This window comes from Tachyglossus aculeatus, chromosome X1 (assembly GCF_015852505.1).
Source record: "Tachyglossus aculeatus isolate mTacAcu1 chromosome X1, mTacAcu1.pri, whole genome shotgun sequence".
NCBI lineage: Eukaryota > Metazoa > Chordata > Mammalia > Monotremata > Tachyglossidae > Tachyglossus > Tachyglossus aculeatus.
The window spans coordinates 87,257,230-87,270,559 of record NC_052101.1 but is presented as its reverse complement, the minus strand read 5'-3'; the positions used below and the strand labels follow the sequence as shown (position 1 = coordinate 87,270,559).

General features: G+C 44.9%; 1 non-coding gene across 1 annotated transcript; it reads right to left on the bottom strand.

The window, feature by feature from the left end:
- Positions 1-12,025: 12,025 nt before the first annotated feature.
- Positions 12,026-12,163, bottom strand: LOC119920432. Its single transcript, XR_005448178.1, has one exon. It is a non-coding gene; the product is annotated as a small nucleolar RNA SNORA7 (small nucleolar RNA).
- Between the last annotated feature and the right edge of the window lie 1,167 nt (positions 12,164-13,330).

Here is a 13,330-nt window from a genome sequence, read left to right as displayed (position 1 = left end):
TATTAATGTCTGTCTTCCCCTCTAGACTGTAAGCTCACTGTGGGCAGGGAATGTGCCTGTTTATTGTTATATTGTACTCTCCCAAGCACTTAGTACAGTGCTCTGCACACAATAAGCATTCATATATGACTGAATGAGTCGAAAATTCTAGTGAATCAGGCTCATGTGTCCCAGACACAGTTGGGCTGCTCAAACTTTGTCTCAGCTCTCTTCCTCTCCTTGCTTCCAGGTCTTCTAGGGTGAACAGCCCTGCCCTAGAGTCTACCTTCACATTTCAAGAGGTAAGTAAATGGAAACCTGGTTTGGAACACCACTTGATCTTTGGAGAAGCAATGTGGCCTAGTGGAAAGAGCACAGACTTGGGAGTCAAAGCATCTGGGTTCTAAACTTAGCTCCCCCACTAATCTGCTGTGTGACCTTAGGCAAGTCACTTAACCTCTCAGTGCCCATCTACCTTGATGTTACAACCTACATTGATGACTTTCCCCGATTAGAACTGTCCTTCTGGCTGAACACTGCAGTAGATCTCCTAGGATCTGCACCCTCTATTCACTCCCTTCCTCAGCCCCACAGCACTTATATACAAATACATAGTTAATTTACATTAATATCTGTCTCCCCCTCTAGACTGTAAGCTCACTGTGGGCAGGGAATGGGTCTACTAACTCTGTTACACTTTACTCTCCCAAGCTCTTAGTGCTCTGCCCACAGTAAGCATTCAATAAATGTGATTAATCTCATTTGAGGTGGGGTGTGACTGGAGAGGAGATCAAGCAGTCCAACATGAATGAATGGATCTTGGAGGAAGTTCTGTCCACCGCTCGTGTCAGACTTTGAGATCCCCCTCAGACAACCCAATGCGTCACTGCATGATGCTCCAACAGGTGAAGTTATGATTTTTCCACCATCAGCTAAAATAATGGCATTAAGAAGCAGCGTGGCTCAGTGGAAAGAGCACAGGCTTGGGAGCCAGAGGTCTGGGTTCTAATCCCGGCTCCACCACTTGTCAGCTGTGTGACTTTGGGCAAGTCACTTCACTTCTCTGTGCCTCAGTTCCCTTATTTGTAAAATGGGGTTGAAGACTGTGAGCCTCACGAGGGACAACCTGATTACCTTGTATCCCCCCAGTGCTTAGAACAGTGCTTGGCACATAGCACTTAATAAATGCCATTAAATCAGAGAAGCAGTGTGGTTCAGTGGCAAGAGCCCGGGCTTTCGAGTCAGACATCAGGGGTTCGAATCCTGCTCCACCGCTTGTCACCTGTGTGACCTTGGGCAAGTCACTGCACTTCTCTGGGCCTCAGTTACCTCCTGTGTAAAATGGGGATTAAGACCATGAGTCCCACGTGGGACAACCTGATCACCTTGTAAATTCCCCAGCGCTTAGTACAGTGCTTTGCACATAGTAAGCGCTTAATAAATGCCATCATTATCATTATTATTATTAATAAAATAAAGATTGCTTGCATCAATTTTCAAGAGAAGCAAATGTACTTACAAGTATGATGGAAGGAGGGAGAAAGGGGGAGGGGGAGGGGGAAGAGAAAGAAGAGAAAGAAAAAAAGAAGAAAAAGGAGAAGAAAGAAGAAAAAGGAGAAGAAAGAAAAGGAGGAGGAAAAGGAGAAGAAAGAAAAGGAGGAGGAAAAGGAGAAGGAGGAGAAGGAAGAAGGACAGCCTTAATTGGGAGAGGAGTCTGAATCTGTGCAAAGGTGTTCTAAAGATGTTTTCCTGGTATAAAGTGCTTTAAGAAGAAACAGAAAAGGCTGCTGTCAACCTAATTGGGACACATTCTTCACCACTGCCACAGTAAGTGGAACCAACATTTACTCCTGCAACCTTCTGCAAAGACTCATATTAATGTTACAATCCCTCATTTATTCACAATTGTGATGTTATATTTTGCATTGCTTTAATAAAGATTAAACAAACATTCAGTGGTGCTTAACTTCATAGTATATTGCAAATAAAGGAACTTCATATTACTCTTCCAGAGGTCCTGGAAAGGACCCTAATGTATCACATGTAAGTTTATGGGAAAATACACTCTATGATTCAACCACTCATGATATGCCCACATTTTCAAGGAATATAACTCCATTTCAACATGTGATGGGCCTGAATTAGCCAAAACCAAAGTCAGGAAACTTCAAGAAAGGCCAAGGAAAAAATCTTCCCTCTTTCAAGAGATCCTATGGAGTTACAGCATTGCCAGCACCTTGGGATAAGCAAACCAGACAGCCTAAGACTGGGGTTTGGGGCATAGATAAAGCGGCAGAAAGCCTGGAATCTTCTTTTACTGTGACTTGCACTGTCTTCAGAGCATCACAGATAAATAAACCAATTATTATGTACAGTCTGGGGGAGGACCGTTTGTCTGGTACAGTAATTCATATAAAATTGCTTTTGCTGTCAAAAATTCTTCTGAAAATCAAATTTCTTCCAGATTTATTGTCAGTCCCAGGAGAAAAAGCAAACCCCCAAGCTTATTTCAGGCAAACCCATAGTTTTCTCTTCCTTGCTTCTAACCAAAGAGGCCCCAGGGACAACCTGAGGCAAAAGTGGGAGGATGCAGCAGGATGCAGGTTTTATGTACGTAAAACCTGACTGAAGCCAGACTGCTGAAGACTGAATGCTGCTTTGAAATGACCCAGTCCTGACAGGAGAGCAGCGACCTGGGGAAGAAGGCAGGGGGTACTATCCCCCCATGTCGGCATCGTGGCAACACTGACAACTAGATGTGTGCCCAGCTTTGAGACCCAATCAGTAAATACTATTTACTGAGCATCCACCTTCAGCCAATCAATTGCATTTATTGAGTGCTTACTCTTTGCAAAACACTATACTAAGAGCTTGGGAGAGTACAATATAACCCAGTTGGTAGACATGTTCCCTGACCACAAGGAGCTTACAGCCTAGAGGGGGCAACAGACATTGATTTGAATAAATTATGGATACGGACATGAGTGCTGTGGGGCTGAGGGAAGGATGAATAAAGGGTGCAAATCCAAGTGCAAGGGTGATGCAGAGGGAGTGGAAGAAGAGGAAATGAGGGCTTAGTCTGGGGAAGACCTCTTGAAAGAGATGTGCTTTCAATAAGGCTTTGAAGGTGGGGAGAGTGACAGTCTGTTGGGTATGAAGCAGGAGGGAGTTCCAGGCCATAGGCAGGACATGGGCAAAGGGTTGGCATCAAGGGGTCAAGGTATAGCGAATAGGTTGGTATTAGAGGAGCAAAGTGTGCAGGCTGGGTTGTGGTAATGTTCAATAACTACTACTGAGTGATCATATTTGTATTATATTGGCCTCCTCACTAGCCTTCCTACTTCCAGCCTCTCTCTGCTTTGGTCCATATGCAACATGACTATTCAGCTCCTCTTCCTGAAACTTTATTCAGACATCTCCCCACTATTTGAAATCCTCCCATGATTGTTCATTTCCCTCCACATCAAAGACTTCTTGCCCTCAGTTTCAAGAGTCCCCACCAATAATAGTAATAAATTGTGGTATTTGTTAAGCGCTTATTATGTGCCAGGCACTTTACTAGGTGCTGGGATGGGTACAAGCAAATCAGGTTGGACACAGTCACTGTCCCACATGGGGCTCAGTCTTAATCCCCATTTTACAGATTAACACACACAGAGAAGTTGTCTGATTTGCCCAAGGTCACACTGCAGACAAGTGGTGGAGTTGGGATTAGAACCCAGGTCCTTTTGACTCCCAGGCCCATGCTCTATTCACTAGGCCTCTCTGCTTTTCTCCACCTTGCCCACTCTCCTCTGCTGATGCTCTATGGCTCACACCTCACTTGTCCCAAACCTACTTCCTAACTGTATCGTATGCTTATCTTAACCACCTAAGACCCCAAACTCTGCTTCAATGCCTTGGATTCCCTCCCCTCCCCCAACTGACCCCCCCACCCCAAATTTGCCAGAACCCAGCCCTTTGAACTTTCAAACCCTCATAAAATCCTACCTCCTCATACATGTGTTCTGTAATTACCAATACCTCAAATCATATTTCCCCCCAGCCACCTCTTGCAGATTTATGCCCAGCATCCGCATTTATGTAGCCATGCCTACTAGAATGAACAATTGTGTTGATTTATTCTTATTTCACAGCTCTGATTATTTCCATTTTCTTCAGTAACGTGCAGACCCCTTGCGGTCAGGGACTGTGTCTCATGCTTCTGTTGAACTGCCCAATTGCTTAGTGCAGGGAATTACATTTAGTAGGTAGTCAAACACCATGACTACGAGAGATCACTACATGTTTTCCTGCCCTGTTCTCATTGAGACCAAGTTTTCACTGGGGACTGTCTCCAATTACGCCTTGACTTCAGGGATAACTAGCTGTTTTACATAGAAAGCTAGAACCCAGAAAGTTAAGATTGCATGGTCTCCGCAGTGTCAGGGCGGGTTCAAAGGAGTAATGAGGCCCGATGAGAAGTACTGTGGCCAAGTGGAAAGAGCACAAGCCTGGGAGTCAGAGGACCTGAGTTCTAATCCCTCCTGGCTCTCCCATTTACCTGCTGTGTGATCTTGCACAAGTCACTTCACTTCTTCGTGTCTCACTTACCTCATTTATAAAATGGGGATTATTATTACGGTATTTGTTAAGCTCTTACTACATGCTAAGTACTGTTCTAAGCACTGGGGTAGATATGAATTAGGCAGGTCAGACAAAATCCCTTCCCCAGATGGGGTTCACAGCTTAAGTAGGTGGGAGAACAAGTATTGAATCTCCATTTTACAATTGAGGAAACTAAGGTATAATTTGATCAACCAATTATGACTGTGAGCACCATGTGGGACAAGGGCTGTGTCCAAATTGATCATCTTGTACCTACTCCAGCACTTAGTAAGCCTGGAACATATGCTCTTAAATACCATTAAAAAGAGTTCCCAAGAGACAGATGTAGATGGGCAAGGGAAATTGCTCTGGCAATGGGATCCATGGATCGGGGGCTATACTGCCTGAACCCTTTGGCAGATTGCAGGCAACACAAACGGGAGTGGGGGCAGTGAGTGGAGAAATAAATACCATTCCAGCAACAAGTGCTTGGTTCCATGCTTGGATTCTCTTCAGTAATGGCCAGAACAGCTGCTGAACAAGGTAATATAGTAATCCAGACACTGACTCCTCTCATACATGCCCAGGTCTAGGGCTCCTGCCTTCAGGGCCTTCTCTCATCAGTGCTCAGAAATCCTAAGTAAATGATGGCAGGTCCAGAATTATATTTAGAACCCCCTCTAGCTACAGATCAATGAGCCTTTTGAAACTGATGGATGAGGTTATTAGGTTTCCTGTAGACGTGGCAAATGCAGCTAATTACTCTTCATCTTCACCAAGTGATATTAACAAATGGGTTTTGGTCTCCTGGCTGTTTTGGTGACAGAGCGGTGTCAGACAAGTGGTGGTATTGTTTGGGAGAAAGTGTGTTAGAGGTAAAGAGAAACTTAATATTCAGGCTCAGAAACTCAATGATTTTGATGAAATGCACAGTCATGAGCAAAGCCATAGACATTTTAGTGCTTGACCTATTTGCAGCCATTTTAATGTGATTTCCTGTGCAACGCCAGGAGCTTTCAGATTTTTTTAGGAGTCAATGTAGGAAGAGACTTCAGGAAAAAGGAGAATGGGTTCCATTCAATGTGAGAAATATCCTGATTCTTTGTTCCCAAAGAAACATCTGCAGCCTGTCAGTGATTGGCTCACTTCTTGCTCAGAAACCCTATGGATACAGCCTCAAGATTCAGCCCTCGAGAAAAGAATAGCAGTTGTGAAAAGACCAGACAGACGCCTGGCCTGAGATAACCTGATGATGCTTCTTCAAGACAGTTGATCCCTTTGCTGGGACTCATTCATTCAGTCATATTTATTGAGTGTTTACTGTGTGCAGAGCACTGTACTAAGCACTTGGGAAGTGCAAGTTGGCAACTGACTCCATTTACCCAGTGAATTTGAGGGTTTGGGTTAGTTGACATAAAACAGAACAGTCCTTGCTCCGGTCTTTTGTTTCTAGACTGTAGCTGCTACCTAAACCCCAGTTTCTCCCAGTTCTACCACTAACCCAAAGGGAGGAGGTTTGCCATCTACCAGAACTGTTTGTTGAGTTTTAAGGTTCCTAGGATGGATTGAGAAGGGCAAACCTTATGCTTTGTTCCCAGGTGGCTCTTGGTCGATGCTGATGGCCCATGTGGAATGCTGATGGGGCATTGTTGTTCCCAAGTTTGAGTCACTGTGGAAGAGAACCTTTTTCTTATGGTACTTACTGATGTCACAGTAAGAAGGCTTCATTGCTACCCAATAACAACAACTACTGTGGTATTTGTTAAATGTTTACTGTGTCAACCGCTGTACTAAGTGCTGGGTAAATACAAAATAATCAAGTTGGACACAATCCTTGCCCCCAGGAGGCTCACAACCTAAGTAGGAGGGAGAATAGGTTATTGCACTTCCATTTTACAGATGAGGTAACTTAAGTGATTTGCCCAAGGCCACACAGCAGACAAGTGGTAGACCCAGGATTAGAACTCACGTCCTCTGACTCCCCAGGCCTGCACTCTTACCACTAGACCATGCTTGCGCCTGTTGAAGTGCCCTGAATGAGGGGCACAGTAGCTAGAAAGCCTTCCCTGTTTTTAGAATCCTAGGGACAGCAGAGAAAGAGACAGGGGAGATATAGTGTGGAGATATTTGGGATCAACAATCTTAGCCAGAGTTGCTCTACTAACCTCAAGCTCAGGAGTTGGTTTGGGGACTGCCCAATGTCTAGGGATAGCCTCCCCAATCCTGCCCAACACTGTAAGAGTAAAGCCTTCCTTCCCAACCATTAGAAGGGTGGGATGTTGGTGACCACTCATAATCAAGGACTGTTTGCCTGGAGTGGTGAGAAGTCTGAGGACTGCCCATTCTAAGGACTGTTTTGTGTTGAATTCTTCAATTTGTTCGTATTGTTTGTGACTTATGCCTTGGTTCCCTCCCTGCTCCCACCTCCCATTTAGATTGAGAGTCCTCTTGCAAAACAGAGACTGTGCTGTAATTGATTCTCTTGTATCTACTCCAGCTCTTAGTACAAAGGGCTTAATAACCTTCATGGTTCTTTAATATTCCAGTGCCTTCTGGATGTATGCTCATCTTGACCCCTTTTGGAGGCTCTTTCTGGCTGATTACAGACCCCTGACCTGAGCCAGGATCTCTCTCAATTCACTCAGTTGCCATCCTACATTTTAAAAGCTTCCTTCCCAGCCCATAGCCTCCTCGGCACACCTCCTTCCCACCTCGGGGGTCTTGCTGATGGCCACACACCTGCAACACCCTCGTTGCAAGACTCTAGAATGTGCCTTCCTTGAAGAACACCATTTGACAGCCAGCTACTCAAGCTATCACCATGTGCATGGTTTAGGGTTGAGAGACATCAGGCTGTATTGCAGCTTTAAGCTTCCATTCCTCCCCCACATCACTGTCCTATCCAAGAGTAACAAAATTTTCATCTGTTTTCCTGAGGCTCTAAAGTAGTAGACCTTGGCCTTAATAAAAGCACATCTTCCAAAAGGCCTTCCCCAACTAAGCCCTCATTTCCTCTATATCTCTTCTGCATCCCACTTGGATTTGCTCCTTTTATTCACCCCTTCCTCAGCCCACATGCACATATCTGTGATTCATTTATTTATACTGATATCTCTCACCCTCTAGATTAAGCTGTTTGTGGGCAGGGAATGTGTCTACCAACCCCATTGTATTGTACTCTCCCAAGCACTTAGTATGGTGCTCTACACAAAGTAAGGACTCAATAAATGATTGAGTGGCCTGCCAGGAAGGTGGGCAAATCACAACTTCTTTGTGCCTCAGCTCCCTCATCTGTATAATGGGGATTAAGACTGTGAGCCCTATGTGGGTGGGGTGGGGGACAGGGACTGTGTCCAACCCAATTAGCTTGGCACATAATAAAAGCTTAACACATACCACAATTATTATTATCCTTCTCTCTCTCACTGTGCAGAGGTCTTTGCCACACCGAATTGTCCAGGATAGTTTCTTGCAGTCTCTTCTGCCCGAGTCTGGGTCATCAATAATTCTTTATAAGGCTCTAGAGAGAGCTACACAGAGACACATAGAGCAAGAGACAAAAGACAGAGCGAGAGACAGAGTGAGACAAGGTTGCTGACTCCAATGAACCTGTATGTCTGGCTGGCCAGGATAGGGACCTTAAGACAATCTGTCTTAAGGGAGACTGCTTTAGGTAATGGTGCTATTTCCTTTCCCTTTTACCTATTGTCAGTTCAGAGGAACTGGGTGACACTTTTCCTTTTATGGGATCATTGGTGTTTCTGTTTTAACAAGTACCAATGGAAACCCACTCAGACTCTCTCCACACGTTTTTTCCTGTCATTAGTCGGATGCCAAATTTTCTTGGGTATAATTAGGAGAGAAATGTTTTTTGATCCTTTTATTCCTGAAAGGTTTTTGGTCTCTTCTCCCTCTGTATTAGGAGGCTGGATCCAGGTTGAGTCAGCCACCTCTGAAGAGGCAGATTTGAAGAACAAATCTCTACCCTCAGGCATATAAAAAGAGAGGAGAGATGTGATTGTGACTCACCCTGTCCCTGTCATCCAGACCTTAATGGATTCTAGGCCCCTCCAGTTGAGAGACAAAACCCCCTGCAACAACTGATGGGTTTAAGTGTAGTTTCAAACAGATACCAGGGAGCTGTCAGTACAATTGAAAAGTTCTCAGTTTCAGCAGGACACAGAACAGAGCTGTAATATGGATGGACAGTGTGGGGTAAGGTCAAAATACAAACACACACACTCACCTCAGGGTGTTAAGAGACTCTTTTTGGAGTGGAGAAGCATTTAAACAGTGATCATCAGGGTTTGAGGGTGAAAGATGTGGTGCCTTTCATCAAAGCATAGAAGAGAAAAATTTGCCCTGATGCTTCAGGAGAGGAAGGCTAAGATCCTAGGGATTAGTAACATAGAATCACTCTGCTCCTCCAGCCTGGTCACATACCCTCACGATGTCTCCAATTCTTTTCTGGCTAAAACCAACATTTATCAAACACTTCCAGAACAGGGATGCAGGACACTGTACTAAACACTTGGGAGAGTACAATATAACCAAGTTGGTAGACACATTCTCTGCCCACAGTAGACTTAGTCTAGAGGCAAACATTAGTATAAGTGTTACAGATAGGTACATAAGTGATTGGAGGATGTGGGAGGGAAGGGGAAGAAGAAGAATTGGGGAGGTCTAGTTCCATCTAGGATAGGACTGCTTGATCATTGGAAAAACTGAGCAAGTTCTCAGACCTACTGTCCTAAGAGCACCCTCATGACTCTCCTCAGGCTATCAAGGGAGGGGAACCACCATCACATCTGATCAAACAACAACACTTCTATTCTTACCTTCACTATGACTATTGGCCCTTCCTCATGTAACTGTCCCGCAAAAAGGGAAAACAGAAAAGGGTACTTCAGAGAGAATAGAATGAGGTGAGTTTTGCCCTGGTGAACATCTCCCTCTGCTGTGGGCTTTAAGCCCATTGTTTAATAGGGTTCATTAGAGCCTTCAATTGACTCAATCCAGGTGTGAAATCACCAGCCCTGTTAGTGAGGAAAAATGTGAACTGAGCGCAGGCTGGAAACTACAGAACTGACTGCTGAGTGGGCAGGTGAAAATGATGTTCATTTACATTTTTTCTCTCAGTCCCACCTGCCCAACATCTTGGGTGTTGTTAAATAATTCAGGCTACCTCAGCAGCAGAAACTCATGTATTTCCCCTCCTATCTGAACAGAGCCAGACAGGAAAATACTAGGAAAATCCATACAGGGTGATCTGGGTTGTGTTTGGTTCTGAGAGGCTCTTTGGAACTCAGGTCAAGTAAGGAATCACTTGGAGCCAATATGAGGAAGGTTAGAGAGAAAGAAAGGAACTTCTGGTTTTTAAGCTATAGCCCCTTCCTTACCTGCATCTTCCTCCTCCCTCTCCCAGAGTTAAAATAATAATAATGATGGTATTTGTTAAGCACTTACTATGTGCAGCACTGTTCTAAGCACTGGGGTAGATACAAGATTATCAGGTTGTCCCACATGGGGCTCACAGACCTAATCCCCATTTTACAGATGAGGTAACTGAGGCACAGAGATGTCATTGCAGAATTTTCTGGTAATGATTTCTGAGCCAGTCTGACCCTGCATCTCAGTCAATGGCCCAGCTGTGGCCATCCTGGTCTTCAAGTGTGGTAATCTAGGTCCTTACTCCCTTCATACTACCCCCACCTCTTGCACATCATGGCTACCCCCAGGGGCTCCAACAGGGACCCCTGTACACTGTAAACTCCTCCCTCTAGATTGTAAAATGCTTGTGGACAGGGATCACATCTTCCAACTCTATTGTACTGAATAATAATTAATAATAAGTATGGGATTTCTTAAGCGCTTACTACGTGCTGAACACTGTTCTAAGCGCTGGGGTAGATACAAGGTAATCAGGTTGTCCCACATGGGGCTCACAGTCTTAATCCCCATTTGACAGATGAGGTAACTGAGGCACAGAGAAGTTAAGTGGCTTGCCCAAGGTCACACAGCAGACAAGTGGCAGAGCCGGGATTAGAACCCATGTCCTCTGACTCCCAGGCCCATGCTCTTCCCACTGAGCCATGCTGCTTCTCTTAGGGATTGCTCTGCCCACAGTAAATACCACTGATCAGTTGATTGGGAGTCAGGCCTCTGTCCCATGGCATTAGGGCAAGAGAGATGAGCCTGGTTAGGCACACAGAAATACCCAGTTCTCCTAGAATGCGGGGTTGCATTGTTAGAGAACTATATGCTATGGAAACTTGTCACTATCGTGCTCGCCTACGGTCCGACAGATTATGCGTGCACATTTGACATCACATCCAGACGTGTGCATTGTGGGAAGAACATTCCCTCCTTCTGCCACCTTGTTCTAGCTAAAATGCTTAGTGAAAACATGCATTCTGGCAGAATTGAGTGGACATAAATGTGTAGCTGTCAATCAATCAACTAATGGTATTTATTGAACCCTTACTGTGTGCAGAACACTGTACTAAGCACTTGGGAAGTGCAATGTAATAGATGTGATCCACAAGGAGCTTATAGATTGAAGATTGGGAAGTGGTGCAACCTAGTGGAAAGAGCACGGGACTGGGAGTCAGAAGACCTGGGTTCTAACCCCGCTCCACCACTTGCCTAGTGGGAGACCTGGGCAAGTCACTTAACTTCTCTATGCCTCAGTTTCCTCAACTGCACAATGGGGATTCAATCCATTTGGGCAGGGACTGTGTCTAATCTGATTAATTTATATCTAGCCCAGCTCTTAGAATAGTGCTAGACACATATGAAGCACTTAATAAATACAATAATTATTATTCATTATTATTAAGTAATTAAGAGGAAGATGGTTTGTATCTGGCAGCATCTAGCACCTCACACCTAACACTGTTTTAGTTTTTGCCTCTTCTATCACCATCCTCTCAAAGTTTGATTGCTGGGCACTGTGCCAGTCCATCTGCCACTGTTACTTCCCAGTTTTCATTTGAGACCCAACATTGTCTAAAACTTCACTTTACTCCATCCTTAAAACATTTCCTCCATCCCTGTCGCTTTCATGTGCCCTTTTTCAGCTCACCATGGAACATCTGTTTGAGTACCCTACCAACAATCAGTCTTCTCACATGTCCAACCCAGCGAAGTTGGGTTGAGGTAAGCACTGTTTCAGTGCCAGGAGTCTGACTTCATTCCAGGACTTTAATACTACTACTAATAATAATAATAATAATTGTTGTCTTATGCTGTCGAGTCGTGTCCAACCCATAGCGACGCCATGGACACAACTCTCCCAGAACACCCCACTTCCACCTGCAATCGTTCTGGTAGTGTATCCATAGAGTTTTCTTGGTAAAAATACAGAAGGGTTTACCATTGCCTCCTTCCATGCAGTAAACCTGAGTCTCTGCCCTCGACTCTCTCCCATGCCGCTGCTGCCCAGCATGGGTGAGTTTTGACTTGTAGCAGATTGCCTTCCACTCACTAGCCATTACCCAAGCTAGGAATGGAATGGATATGCTTCTGCTTTTCTCTCCCTCCCACATTTGAGACTGGTAGAGTACTGGAAAGTCTCCAGGTGTGACCCTAAGAGGTAAATACTACTACTACTACTAATAATAATAACTATGGTACTTGCTAAGCTTTTACTATGTGCCAAGAACACTGGGGTAGATACAAGTTAATCAGGTCAGACACAGTCTCTGTCACATAGAGCTCACAGTCTAATTAGGAGGGAAAACAGGTTTTGAATTCCCATTTTACAGATTAGGGAATGGAGGCACAGAGAAGTTAAATGACTTGTCCAATGTCACACAACAGGCTCATGGGAGAGCGAAGATTAGAACCCAGGTCCTAATCAGGTCCCTCTAGGGTGTAAACTCGTTGTGGGCAGAGAAGATGTTGCATTGTCCTCTCCCAAATGTTTAGTACAGTGCTCCGTACATAGTAAGTGCTCGATAAATACCACTGATGAAGTCCTCTTACTCCCAGACCTGTGCTCTTTCCACTAGGCTTTGTGGTTTCTACTGAGTGCTTACCTGACCAGTCACTGCTGAAGCTGGCCACAAACTTCATTGTTTGTAAATTTGTCTTGCCACTAGATGTTGCGTATGGCCCATAAGTGAAGTTGATGGAACTGCTGAAGAAGTCGGATGTGGCATCTAAGCATGCTTAGAGTCTGGGGAAGCGATGGGTGGTAGCAGCTGGGAGAATCTACTTCTACTTCTTTGGACATCCCCCTCTGACTATCTTTGGTTTCTTGAGCAGCCACTCTGCCCCCATCTAGGGCCACAGCCCTATCCAGACCTCTACCTCCCTCCTCTCTCACCAACCCAGGTACCTTGCTAGGAAAACATCCAAGGAGTGTTCAGAAATACCCCCTTTAATTCACTCCTAGGAAAGACCAGATGGAACTGGGATCAGAGCATTCCTGCCTTGAGGAATAGAGGTCTAGGTGGCAGTTCTCCAATGGCTGGAGGGAGGGGGGAATGGCAGGGGTGGGCCAGGGGCTTGGGCATATGGGGCAGGGTCTCGATTTAGAACCAAGAGACAGGAGCATAAACAATGTCATTAAAAAAACTCAAAACAAACAAAAAACCCAAAAAGTTCATATTTTCCCTGGCCACATCTTCCAAAATATTATAGGCTTCAACCATGTCCCCTCTCAGTCTACATCTTTCCAGACTGGAGTCCTAATATTTTCAGCCTGCCTTCATCTGGAAGCTTCCCCAACCCACAGTACTTCTGTACATATCTGTATTTT